Source organism: Scomber japonicus, chromosome 11, assembly GCF_027409825.1.
Source record: "Scomber japonicus isolate fScoJap1 chromosome 11, fScoJap1.pri, whole genome shotgun sequence".
NCBI lineage: Eukaryota > Metazoa > Chordata > Actinopteri > Scombriformes > Scombridae > Scomber > Scomber japonicus.
The window spans coordinates 20,607,409-20,621,618 of record NC_070588.1 but is presented as its reverse complement, the minus strand read 5'-3'; the positions used below and the strand labels follow the sequence as shown (position 1 = coordinate 20,621,618).

At 39.2% G+C, this 14,210-nt stretch overlaps 1 protein-coding gene across 2 annotated transcripts in view; it reads right to left on the bottom strand.

The window, feature by feature from the left end:
• Positions 1–14,210, bottom strand: part of sytl5 (synaptotagmin-like 5) — a 40,449-nt gene that overhangs the window by 24,648 nt on the left and 1,591 nt on the right. The window lies entirely within an intron of this gene.

Genomic DNA, 14,210 nt, shown 5'->3' with positions numbered 1-14,210 from the left:
GCTTTTTTAGGTTATTTGTAAAATCACAGCTTAGTCAAAACTCTTAATTTGGACAGCAGAAATGATAAACTACTGTATAACATGACATCATCATGGCACAATTTTGATAAATTCAATAAACTGCATATTGAATTATCTCCCAGCCTAGATAGAAAAGTGGATTTTTTCCTGACATCACCTGCACTCAACTAATATTTCTCCATCTTGTTCACTCTTCACTTCTGAACCTTAATGTGATCTCAGCAACAGGGCAGCAATATCACTTTGTGCAGAAGCTTTGAGTGCATCACACACTTTACACATCATGTGAATGCAGTTACGAAACCTTTCGATGAGCGAGTTAAAGTGGGATGAATGAGGCCAACAGAATATTTAGTTGTGCTATGTATTTCTTTTACAGAAATGTGGGTCAGCCCCATCCTCTTTAAATTCACATGGTTCGACTTCAGCTTTAGCCTTGTTATTTCAATGAGGAGCAGCACAGATCTTTGACTTGAGTGATCTTTTTTGTCTTAAAGATAGTAAATAAATTATTCAGTAGCTCCTTTGCCTTGTGTCAGCAGATTTTTAATCTTGTGGGAGGCTAGCGTTTTCTGGATAATGACCCCTTTGTTTTCTAGTTTATAGGCTACACTATCACACAATGCACATAGAGGAGGTTGATAAGTACAGCAAGTCCAGATCATTTACAAGTTATACTTAGTTATACTAGTTATATTACTGCAGCCAGCCAACACAGGATTGTATATGGTGTGCGCGCACACACACACACACACACACACACACACACACAAACACACACAAACAGAAATACAAACAGGCGGACATGCTCTAAGTGTAGAAAACATCAATAATTCATCAGCAATGGTACACTTCACAGCTGCTAACACCGGCGCCATGGCACACACCAGAGAATATAACATATTCTGAAAACTCTGCTTCGGTAATTCTGCTCCAACTAGTACGTATTGATCTCTGGACTCCTCGTACAGCAGACCTGTTAAATCACAAGTCTCCACACAACTCAATAGGCCTGCATATGCTACACTTATGTCACTTTTGAGTAACACTTTGTAATTGTTCATGTAAACATCCAAGCCATCATTATGACAATATAAAATGTGTATAGTGTTTATCACCAATGGACAATATGACCATTTTTATTCAATTAGTATTTCATTATTTAGTTTGAGTGTTTAATGACATGTTTGGTGTTCAATTTAGAGCTTCACTGAGTCAGTCAACAGAAAATATTTTTGCTACTATTTTGATCATCAATAAATTGTAATTCATCGAGCAAAAACTTTTTTATTGCAATTTCTCTCTATTTTATATCATTGCAAGTTGATGAGTCGAATTCAGTGGAAATAATCATTAGCTACACCCCTAAATTAATTCATTAGTTTGAATGTATGATCAGTTGTTTTCAGTGTTTGATTTATATTACATTACATGTTAAGTAAGCACTGAAAAGAGTATAATGATGATTTACTCCACTGATATATTTCTTTATTTACTGCTAATGTTCTGATCTCTATTATCGTCTTTGTCATCATCCCTCCCTCATTAACTCCACACTAATAAAGTGTTTAAAACTGTGTGTAAATGGGAACATACACATCTTTTTTATTTGCCCACGGAGGAATCACACAAGACAGCAGAACAAACTGGATTTTAAAACCAGGCAGGTGTTAAATGGCCTAAATCCTTTTATACAGTCTATGCCTGAATCCTTTATTCAAGGATTCATTCAACAACAATGAGAGACGTAACGATGATCAAAGCACAGCAACTCCCAACAAACATAAAATTATATTGCAGTTCTATGTAAGGTGGATGATATGAAGCACAAAGACAGTAACATAGATTTCTGCACATAAAACCCAGAGAGTCAAGCCAATCAGATGCACCAGCAGTGACAGTACATCACTGTCACTGCTGAGACTGGTCTTTATGTGTATAAAGTGACCTTCAGTATCTTCCTCATGCTTCATGTCTTTTAGAGCACCACGTAAGCTGCAGATTCTTACAAAGATCCATAAGATTGCTGTTTCTATCTCAAAATAGATTCCAGCTCACTCAGCGTATCTCAATTTAAAGGAAATGAAGCAAATAAGTTTTATCCTGCTATCTCAGCTGTGTATCTCCCTGCATGTAAGCCACATCCTGAGGCCGGATGTGGACCTGTGTTCACAGCGAGGTGAAATCAATAGGCAGCCATGGTCTCCACAGACAGCTCGAGATTAGATCTGGCATGCTGGAGGAGAGTGGGAGAGGATTCTGGGAAGAGACACAGGACTGGTTTGGGTGAAAAGCGACGGCACATTCAACTATACATGACATGTTTATCCGAGCGGAAAGTATCCTTGCCTGAGTGTACTTTTCATTTAAGTGGTGACCTCGTTATCTTTCTCTCTTTTTCTCTGACTCTTTCTTAGCCTCCGATGCACACACATCACCTCAGGGCAGATAACATATCTGCACCACTGCAATGCTGAAATGACCCCCCCCCCCTGCCTGGAGACCTTTCAGACATACTGTCCATGCTACTGCCAGTCACACAAAGACCTTTTGAGGCTTATATCCGTCACATTCCTCATTCTCTGGACTCTGCATGTCAATAACAATCATGGTTTCCCAATCAGAATCCAATTAGAAACCTTAATTAGTTGGATGGCTTGAAGGTAATGAAGCGACATTAGACACCAATATGAATAACTCAGCTCTGACAAGCCTGACACTTTGCATTATTGTGACTTGCCAGTTTTGTCTCTGACTATGAGTCTACAGTGTGGTGATATCACCTTGCGGCAGATGGCTTGATTTGTCTGGCTGTCCACAAAATTTCAAGATTGCACTGAAGATAGGTGTGAATAAAGGAGAGAAAGATAAGTTTGTAAAAGCTGGGCGTGCTTGAGAACTAGTTCCTACAGTACACATCTGAAAGTGTCTAGAGCTGTTCAGAGCGGCCACATTAAAAGGAGATGTGAATAGTGTGGCATCAAAAAGAAGAGTGACACACAATAATCCTTTAGATGTGAATGATGGCGCACACTTTCAGAAAATCTCACCTCACAGACGTTCACAGTGTTGTGCTCGGTTGTACAAATGTATGACAGAAGTGTCTGTGTGGAGAATGTCAAAAGAGGTAAGGGTTAGGGTTGAGAGAGAAATTTGAAATCTGCTTACTTTGTCACCAAAATGGTGGATGTACAAAAATGGTCAAACAAGTCAAATATGCTAGTTGTACAACGAAAACCCTGACACTTTACTTATTGGGGATTTTTTTTAACTTTCCAAAAACTGAACTGATAGTTGAAAGTAGGCAGGACTTCATATCATACACAACTACTTCCATCACTTTTCATTTGTACAACCAAACAACATGAATGAAGACTGTTCAATCCCAATGATCATCCCTCCTCCTGCTCTATGATAGCAGATTTGTACACTGTCTGCAAATATGAGGGTCATTTTCTAGCAGCAGCTATAATTACTTTAGCATTCAGACATGTTTGCACGACACATCATATGATCTAATTTTCCTCGAGCTATAGACAAATCCAACACGGTGGCAGAGTTAAACTAAACACATTTACAGTGACAGTGAACACGGCAGTGATTGAGATAATCACAGTTGACAGTCTTGACACATTACTGTGAGATTGGTTATGTTGCATGATTTGGGAAAACAAAAATGAACTGCTTCTCTTTGACCTCCACAGTCTGACAAACTTCACAATTTCTTGCATGACCACCAATTCAAACATGAGGAGGTTAAAAACAATGTTCGGTGAATCAGGTAGCATTTATTTGAAGCATGCTGACTCCTTAATAAATGTCGAAAGAGATAAAGCAGTGGACACAAACGCTGACTGTAATTCAGCTTTCTTTTTTAGCATACAAACCTCTGTGTTTGACCACTACCATGCTGCCTGGGGGAGCACACATGTCACAGCCACCGTAACATTGCAATTCCCAGAGGTGCCATCATCACCAATGACCTATCAAGCTTGTATGCCTCTCAGTTTCCTGCAGGGCTCAATGGAGCAGAAAATAGGAAAAACAAACCAACAGAGTTAGTGCCTCTAAAAACCATTTTCTGTCAGATTTCCTCTCTATCACTTGCAGCATTCTTCGCCTCCACTCTCTAGTTTTCACCTTTATGGAACCTTCCTCCATTATTCTTATCTGAATGCTGCTTATTGTCCTCGCATTGATAGGTTGTTTGTGCCATTTTACCTGCTAATTAAGAAGAAAGGGCAGCGTGGGTTGAGGAAGAGGCTGCCACTCCTTCAAACAGACAAGCAGAGAAACCACAGAACCGGAGATGGAAAATGGATTATTTGTTTTTCTTGTGTTTTTGGGTGCAACCAGTGAAATAATAAATTGCCAGAGGGAGAAAAGACTGTCGTGATTTTAAGGTGAAAAGGAGAAAGACACTTAGAGCAGGTGGTCAGCGATGACTTCACGCAGGTTCAGTGTTCTGACCTTGAACAAATGTATTTTTCATCCCTCTGGAAGTCATAATATGCCTTAAGAAAAATCTCTCATAGAAATACAAAGAAAGCCTTTTCTGCTCTTCACACAGAGCCATTATATTGTGATCACTTTGCATAATGTTTTTCTGTATACAGTCACAATCCTAATGACTTCTTTGAGGAAAATTTCTTCGTTACTTAATGCTGTGTTATAAAAACGTGTTATAAAAGCTGTGCTATTAATTTTTTTTAAACAAAAAAAAAACAACAAACAACCCAATTACGTTAAAATCACCACAAAGGACTCAGACCATTTCCTGCACTGTGAAATTCAAAGTCATTAAAGTCAGTCTCTAATTCTTCAAGCAATGTATAATATAACAAGACCAAGAACCTACAGTGGGTCTGTAGTCTCAGGCTGTAGCAACTGCAGTGCTTTGAGCTAAAGATGATTAAGATGCTTATTAATATGCTTCAGAAATACTATTTTCCATGTTCACCATCCTTCATTTGGCACTCCACACAAAATACAGTTGCGGATGGTGGTAGAATGGTTAGATCGCATGCCACATAAATGCAGCGTCCCTGGTTCAGATCCGGCCAGGGACCTATGCTGCAGGTCATTCCCCTCTCTCTCTCGGTTTTCTGTCGGCCTCTCTGCCACCTACGGACTGAATAAAGGCAAAAAAGTCCAAAATAAATCTTAAAAAAAATACAGTTGAGGCTGATAGGAATGTCACTAGTTCCTCAAGTATTTCATCATAAATCAAAATACAGGACAAAGTCGATCTTTAACCAGACAATGGTGCTTTTTACAATTCATCAGGTAGAGAATTGTTTTTAACGCCCTGGTGCATACATCCTCTGGGGAACAGGAGATATCTGTACAAAATGTCATACTAATCAATCTAATATTTACCATGATATTTCAATCTGGGCCAAACTAGTGGACGACTGGTCGGCATTTTCAGCCATACACCCAGACTGCCAACTAAAAAACATCCAAGGTACAGAGGATTTGACTTCTGCATTGTAAATCGTGTCGTGTTTAAATGAAGTCGATATCTGGCAAACCAACTGCACTCTGTATTTTAACTACAAGGCATTTCATTCATTCACTGACATGTAGTGAAGTGGTTTACTGCCTGCCTGCCTGTCAAAAGGACATGAGTCCAATTACCCTGCTTGACACGATGCACTTTATTGCTTTAAGTGTAAAATACATCTCTCTAAAAAAAAAAAAGGTAATTCGTTGTGCTCTTTGTTTTACTTCATGCACCTGCAGCCTTGTGGCACTTGTATGTATTCTACAAGTCTTCTTCTGAATGTACTGCGGCTTGCGTTTGTACATCTCTTTGAACAAAAGCTTCTGCAAAATGAGTAATTAAAACGGTTACATCAAAGAAGTAAATCAGGTGGTAATGATAACAATTACCTTGTTAAAATAACACAGTTAGACATTTTCCCCACTGCATCCTCAATATTTCATTTACTTAACCTTTATTTACACCTGGAGGAATGATTGACGGCACACCCTCATTTTCAATGATGCCAAGAGTACAATGAAAACAAATTAAATACACACACAAATTAATTAATGAGAAAAACAAACATGGTTAAAAACATGTTGGGGCTTTATAATAAAGAGATACCAATGCCTGTCACATCTTACTCTTATAGAGTTTCCCACTCAGTCTTTACATACAAGATGCAATGATCAGTAGGGTAACTGTCAGTAATAAATCTGAATGTAAGGGTTGTAGGGTCTATAGATATTACTTTTACTTCTTTTATAGCAAGTATCTTACCTGTGTAACGTTGAATGAATGAACATCACGATAATCCAAAATAGATAAGGCCTCAGTTATCCACTTACTAATATATCAATTTTGTTGTTGTAGCTTGCTGACAGGTGTGTCAATGTTAAATTTAAACTTAACTTTTTGATCCAGCCAGATACTAAGATATGTATACTCAGGGACCCTCTCAATACTGTGTTCATTCAGAGTGGCAATATGCAAACTATAGTCCACAACATCTTAATAATCACAAAAAAGGCTTGTAGGATTTCAGTGGTTGTGTGAGCAGTACTAGCAAAGTAATATAGAAATGTCTATCCACATAAAGAAGGACATTGCAATTTGTGATAAATTACACTATATTGTTAATATAAATTGTGAACAAGGCAGGGTCCAGTATTGAACCTTGTGGAACCCCCTTTAACAGTGGTATAAATACTGAATTATCATTTTCAAAAATCAGACATTGCTGTCTATGCAGCAGAAACCATTTTCAGGACTCAATATCATGTATCCTCTATAGGAGCTTAGCATGATCAACAGTGTCTGTTAGATCAATCAACAAAGAGAGCACCGCAAAATTTCCCTTTGTCAACAGGAGGTATCATGTATAAACACAGTAGTAGCAGACTGACAGGACTTTGTTTATCTCTGAGAACAGACTGGTGTAGACTTAACACAGAATCTTTTGAGATTATTATTAACTAATGACTCAAGGGTTTTAGCAAGACAGGACATTTTGGAAATTGGTCGACAGTTATTAAGATCATTGTTATCACTACCTTTATGCAGTGGGATTACATGTGCAGATTTACAGACCTGAGGGATAAATCCAATAGAGACTGCAAGATTAAAAAGATATCTTACTTGTTGAGCAATAAATGGGGCACAGAGCTTTTAAAATGTAGTGTCTAGTTTATCCTCCCCAGTTGCTTTCCTGTAACTGTAAGGTACGGTTTAAGGAGGGCACATGAACAAAAGGCTTACCATTAAGAACAGATCCTGAGTACACCATATCAAACACATTCCCAGCAGCAGCAGCAAAATGTGTGGTTAAAAGCATGGCAAATCTCTTGATGTGTTATTTATTATGCAACCATTAAACATAATAAAGAATAGATAAGAGGATTTGTTTTAATTACATTTACTGCTTTCCAAAATTTTCTGACAGGTTTGTTGAAGAGCTAGAAATTAATTCTAATAATTGGATTTTGCTTTTCTGAAGGAGGATGTGCATTTATTTATAAGTACTCTAAAAGTCAGCCAATGGACTGCTTCACCAGTACGCCTTGCTAGAGCCCAGGCTTTGTCCTTTGTCTTGAGCATTACTTATAATTTCATGGAGATAGGGGGCTTAATCCATCTTTAATCCTAAACTTGCTTAAAATGTGTAATGTTTATTAGTGATAGCAAGCAATGTATTTAATATTCCAATGCCAACTCTGCATCTGGTACTTCAGAGATGTGATGTATATTACTTACAGACACGTCACTGAGAAAAGATCATTAAAAGTTTGTTTTCACTTCTTGTAAAACTCGATAGTTTGATCTTTGCAGCCGGCTAGAGGACAGTGATCACTAAGTGGGAAAAACTCTGGAAGCAGTAATTTTGTCCGTCATTAAACAGCTGTGACAGATTGAGATTGTCACACATCTTTTTTTATGCTATTTGAATCTTTTGCTAACCAGTTTAGGTTAAGTTACCTACTAGCATCTCTGAGATACTGCACTGAGCAAGTAAGTCTGCTAATTTATTAGTTGCACAAGAGACAGCTGAGGGTCGTCTGAATACATCCAACACATGAATTTAATTATCACTAGATAAGTTAACTTTCATAGTAATACATTCGATATAATGCATACTCGTGTGTGCCTATGCCTATGTAGCCCTTGTCACTCAGTAAGTCTGTTTATGTAGGTACGAATGCACACACATGCGTTGATATGAGTAAATCAGATTTGGGGAGCGCCCATTCACTTGACCTTTTCAGTGGCCCATTCATTTCAATTCTTTGGGCAAGTCTGGTTCCACTTTACCACATTCAGCATCGACTGAAGCAAGAGGAGAGGAGAGGTAGGCACCAGGACCTGCAGGAGATCAATCACACGCCCAGCACAAGCAGGAGCAGAAACACCAAAAGCACTAGTTGTAGTGGAGACCACAATAGGACTGCTTGACCAGCCCTGGAGTGTTGGCAGCTTCATAATGGGAGGGGGGTCCAGGCCAGGTATTTACTGGTGCAGTGTTAATTCCAAGAACTCCAGTTAATCCGCAGATGACAGAGCAGATGATTGGTCATTCCACTGCAGAGCTGGGAACTCCTCCAGGTCTTGAATGTCATATCTATTTGTACAACAATAGGCTGTTGAGCATGATGCCCCTTCAGACACACTGAACCTCAACTCTCCTTCCTCCCCACATACCGCCAGGAGTAACTTTGAGGCTGGGCAGCTTGGGTCTCAACCCATTTTTGTTCCTGTATTCACCTAGCCTTGTGCTGTTTAACGCTACCCGCACAGATGGGAATACTATCATCCAGCTCTACATCACCTTCTCTACTCCTCTTTTTAAACTGATTCCTGCATAGGATTGAGATGGTCTCCTCCAGGTTACTGATTTTGCGATTTAAATGTACCCACACAAGGATTAGGAGCTCACTAGGCTATCCTGTTTAAAGTTGTCACATTTGTTTTCCCAAATCGTATGATCCGTATCAGCATTTCATTCATTCTTAATGTGATTAATTTCTCACAATTCAACAGCCTCACTGACAGGTGCCAAAGACAAGCAGTAACCCTTGCCACGTCAGTCTTCAATATAAGCAGGCTGGTCTGAATTGTGAAACAGTCTTGTTTCTTTTGCTGAAAGGAGAAAACTGCAGTGAGTAGGACGAGATTTCAAGCATTGTCTGCTGTCTAGCCCACAGATCTGGCCCTGTTAAAGCTTACGATAGCAACTATGAGACAGTTCAAGCACAGTTGTTGGAGAAACACACTCACATTAAGGGCAGATTGTCTGAAATCTGTAGGTATCGACATTTACCTTGAAGGAAAAAAATGTAGTGAAGGTAGGATCATGGTGACCTTTAGGAAATCTGATGAAACTCAGATTTTCAAATAAGGGTTACATGTAACACAGCTGATCATTTGTGATGTGCGTCTTCCAGGAAAACTTCACAAAGTAAAAAATGCTGTTGTTTGTGAGACAAACATGTAAAATATATGTCTAAGTGCACATAGATTTCTTTGTGCACTTAGAGCACAAGAGATGGGAGGTCCATTGACGTTGGATCTTATTAACCCAGTTTCAGTCGTAGCCTCTGCTGCTGCCGCTTCTTCACCACGAAAGAGAGGGGGAGAGAGAGAGAGAGAGAGAGAGAGAGAGAGAGAGAGAGAGAGAGAGAGACAGAGAGACAGAGAGAGAGAGAGAGAGAGACACTCGGGTTATGAACAGTTCCCTCTCCTTTCACCGACATGGCTGAATATTTCATAGCACTCACTCTTGTTTAACCGCTGCTTGCCTGCCACATTTACTGCACTTTGTCTTTTCAAAGCATTACATTATAATGGAGAGAAAAGTGCCTGTGTGTGTTCAGAGTAGCCTTACCATTAATCAGACTGTAAAAACTGAATAGCATGTGTAATTTAAAACTGAGAGAATGCAAGTGGATTGTGATTATTTTTTTAAGATTAGCCTTGTGTCATTTTTGTTTTATTAGACTGTATGTGGGTACATTAACATGGCTGTAACACTGAGGACACAGCTATACAATGAAATTCAGTGTTTGGAGGACAGATGGGTGTTTGGGCCAGCTGGGCCACCAAGACACACTGATGAATAAAGATGTTTCAGTGAAGACAAATCTGCTGTTTTAGACATGAGGACCTTGAATCCCCCAGGTGGAGCACTCAAATCACTGCATTTATCTACAATATCAAGCCAAAAAAGCATCCCAGCCTTGTTTCTGATTCATGGCTAGACCTTTGATTACTCTTTTCCCTCTTTCCTGTCATCAGATTTTTAGGGAAGTTTATTTGCACAGGATCATGGCGGTGAGTGGATTTCAGGTGGTCATCACATTCATTTGAATATGGTACTTGTGAAACTAAAGTGCTAAAACAACAAAACACTTTTGATTCTGGATGCGAGCTCAGTTGCCAACATATATGGAGAAAATCCTGGCTACAGATTAAAACAACTGCATCTGTGAAATATGCAGCACACAACAACCAATATTTGAAGCACAGAACATTTTGACAGAAAGGGCATCCTGATCTGCATTTCAGCACAGACAAGAGACAATTACTGAATTCTCACGCAGGGAAAAGTGTCCTATTAAAGTTCAGAGATGCTTTGGCAATTTGGACTCTTCAATTAGCTGCTTCCTGGGTGCCAGTCAAGATAATCAGTGACCTTTATAAATGGTTTTTATGACGCAGATAATTTGACGAATGCATAAAAGATTTAAGAAAAACTTCCTGTTTACAGTGCTTTCCCATTGCACTTGTTTCTGCATCAGCCACCTGAGAATTTGTACCACGGCTCTGTTGAGTCTCTGTCCTCTAACACTTGATTGTCTTGCCTCGTCGGTAAGTCGCTTTGGATAAAGTGTCCATCAAATGATAAAACGTAACTGTAAAAAATGTAAGTTGCCCAGTTGTAGAAATATCCCGTCGGCTCCTGTTAAAACAAGACAATCTAGGGCCACACTAACAGCTCTGTGATACTGTACTTGGAGATTAATGCTAACATCAAGCAACATCATGTTAAGTATACTCCTTCAGTATGCAGCTGGTGCGAATACTAAAAAGCTTTTGATTTTTAAGTGTACGCTTGAGGGAAATGATTCTCTGAAAAATGCAGTACACAAAGGAAATGGAAGAGCTACTCACAGCTGGACAAAATTGATGATAGTGGCTGGTAGTGAAACAGCTCCAGGAACAAACAAAAAGTGACTATTGATTTTTCTGAAAAAACAACAACAATTTGCTGTCTTTTGTTAGGTTTAACTGGCTGTGGCATTGACTTTGATTGCCTTTGCACCCTCACATATTGTGTTATTTCCTGCTTTGCTATGTTGATTTCTTATACATTAACTGCAAAATATACTATTTTGATATACTGTCAACATTATACTGCATACACTTACTGTGTAGTATGGATTTGTGACACAACTATCTTCTGGGAACCATGAATGTCTGTACAAAAATGTGTCCAATCCATCCAGTGGAAGTTCAGATATTTAACTGGATAAGTGGAAATGTCAACCTGCTGGTATCTATACAGATATCTGAACCAAACATTAGTCCATACAGAATTATACATGTCCATATATCATTAATAAAGGGTTCATACACTAATCTACCAAGTCTGCAGTTGTATCTATCAAAAAGTTGCTATAAATGTATTGTAGTCCAGATGTTTTGCAGTATTTTCCCAGTAGGAATGTCCATGTGGACGGCTCTTTTTGAGGAACTAAAGAGCTAAATAGATAAAACCAGTGTGATCCTGGAAGAGGGACTTTTCATAAGCTGTAAGCCAAAAAATTGTCCTAACTAATGGCTTATAATTGATCTATCAAGCCTTATTGAACTATTTATTGACCATTAACAAAGAGATTAATTAGAGGTTATAAACCCTTAATGGTCACTTTATAGGAGTGCTGTATCACTTCGAGTATTACCCCATCAGAAAAACAGTTTGTGAAAACTCCATTAAAAGCAGCACTGGGTGTGATGGGTACAGAGTCACATAAACAACACCCACAAACAGATTGTGCTACCAATATTCAAAGATTCAACACAGTGACACTACAGATGTCTACAATCAGGTGCACAATGTAACCTCAATGCCAGAGGAAATAAAACCATCACTACAGGTTCTCAAAAGAATGGAAACCCCCTTGTGTTCTGGTGAGGTGATGAAAACAAGAGTAAGGAGAACAAAATACAGACACACCACCCATCATAGCATCACATGGAGCAAGTCACAACTTTTACTTCAGAAGAGGAAAAACTGTCACACAGTGTTGCCCCTGCAGTGATATGAACCAGCACAGTGAATTTCAATAAGGACTTCCGCCTTTACAACAAATATGGGCGAGGTTGAGGGGAACTGCTATACTGAAACTGATGATTAATGCTCGAGATTATGTGATTACAATTTGCATGACATAGAGAAATACATTTTACACCTGTGAGTCTCCACCTGTAATGACATCATAAAGGAGGCAACCTTATTGAGAGCACTCAGTTTGACCTGAAGAACAAATATTGTCTATTGCTTCAATGATTAAGTTCAGGTGTTAAGGTGAGCTGGCTTAACAGATCTTATGTGTACAACAATAAGTAAAATGTTACCAAAATGTGCCACTTTGAGAAATTAAAAGTACTTTTGAAATATAATAACTTTTTTCTAATTAATACATAAGATTACAATATTATTACATCCTATCCATCCAATCATCATGAAGTTTTTCTATTTTTCTGAAGCCATCAACCTCATTTAATTGCTGCTATTCCCAATATCAACATTTCATGTTCAAATCCAGTTAATTTTAATTTAATAACCTTGATATGCATGACTTGCTAACAATGTTATAATGTCTGTGTTTATACACTCTGCTGTGTTGACTTATCTATGCACGCAGCACTCCCAAGTCAAAAGACTGCTGCTGTTTTGGCCCTGAATAAATAATAAAACAATGATGTGATTTTGAGTCTGTTTGTGAAGGCTTTATTGCACTCACAGTTTTGCCTGGCTAAAGTGATACATGATCCCATGGGTGGTCCTCAACAGGCCACAAAAGCATGTGTCCCATAACACATGACAAGTTTAGGGAGGGTGACAGAGAGGCATCACTCCCTGACCAGCAATCTATTACTCAATTGAGTCACTCCTCTCAGCCCTGCCTCCAAATTACATTCCTGCTTTTTTCTCCCCTCCCGTGTCTGTGGGGTTGGTGTGTGGACAGGCTTCCACTGATTGCCTCGCTATGACCATGATTGAACAGGGACACAGTGTTTCTCTGAGGCTGCACGGGGCTATAGGCTGCATACAAAATGAGCATGCAGAAAGCACTGGAGAGCGATAGAGAAGAGAGGCATCGCTGAGTGGGAGGCAGGGAAACCCTGCATTACAAAGATCAGACGTTATTTAATGCGGCAGCAGAGCCGAGTTTGTTACAGTAGCGTAGGTCATCATGCAGAAGATCTTAGAAATTAAAGAAGGTTTAATAAGGTATTATTCAAAGACAGAATATATGAATCTCCTCCTCTTGTCCTGTTCCAGCTGAACACTCAGTGTCTGTGAGAATACAAGGGAGTGGACAATGTAAACAGGATTTATGTGAGAGACAGAGAGGGTGCCAACAGTACATCAGTCTGGCACCAGAAGCCTATCAATGAGATGCCTGCCATAATAATGCATAGATGTGTGAATGCCTGTGCCATCATGCACACACACGCATGCACACTTTTCATTCTTGCCAGATCTGGGAGACGCAGACCTCTAATGCTGTGTGACTGCACTCCCCAGGGCTTTGTTCTGCTCTACTGGATGAGCTCTCTGCTTGCCTGCGTGTCAAGAAATCAGGGAATCCCTGCATTCACTGGCTTCTCTCCTCCTTTATTCAACCATTTACGCCACCGCCCCCCCTCCAGCCTCATGCATGTGCTGTATAAAAGCTCGACAATCATTAAGGGAGGCATTCTCGCGGTGACAGTGATGAAACAGCCTCAGCATCTATTGCTTATACGAGCCAACAGAGCCAATTTAGGCAAACGTCACAGTGACAAATTAAAATTTTGTGGGATATCTTCCACAGCAAAGATGGAAGATTGGTCATAGATGTTCTTTAAAAGATATATCTTTTTGGTCTTTTTCATACTAAAAACTCATAATAAATGAGCAAATAGGTGTTTTAAAATA